At 36.7% G+C, this 477-nt stretch overlaps 1 protein-coding gene across 1 annotated transcript in view; it reads right to left on the minus strand.

Annotated features, from left to right (window-relative positions):
* LOC119586191 (NAD-dependent protein deacylase Sirt4-like) overlaps nucleotides 1–477 on the minus strand; it is a gene marked incomplete in the record, with an annotated part of 3,428 nt that continues 2,951 nt past the window's right edge. The window contains 1 exon segment of the mRNA XM_037934893.1: nucleotides 1–477.

A 477-nucleotide genomic window follows, 5' to 3' on the forward strand; every position in this document is an offset into this window, starting at 1 on the left:
AACACTCATAATAAATTCTGAACATGATAAAAGTTATTGTCCACATTAAATAATACACCTACAAATAGATGAACATTTATGTGAGCATGAGTTGATGTATGTTTTGCATGTGTATGTACATATGAAAGTGTGCTTGTGATGTGTATCATGTACTTGTGTCTGTGTCAGCAATATAAGCATCAAATCTATATTGTTCTTGCCTTATGATGTTACATCTAACCAGCTTTGGGGTCTACGCATCCTACAATCTAATATCTGAGATATGCTGAAGGGGCACTATCAAAATGGTTCAAAGAGGGTACCAATGAAAAGTAAGGATGGCAACCTTGGAAGGATAAATGGAGCACCAATATCAGGCTTTGCTTGGGGAATCAAATGCCTTTGATATAGTACTGGCATGTAGCCATAGATGCATGGAACATATGACTGTATCTTGAAGCTAATGAATAGTGCCTGTAGAGCTTTGTTTCAAGATGC

This window comes from Penaeus monodon, chromosome 21, assembly GCF_015228065.2.
Source record: "Penaeus monodon isolate SGIC_2016 chromosome 21, NSTDA_Pmon_1, whole genome shotgun sequence".
Classification (NCBI taxonomy): domain Eukaryota; kingdom Metazoa; phylum Arthropoda; class Malacostraca; order Decapoda; family Penaeidae; genus Penaeus; species Penaeus monodon.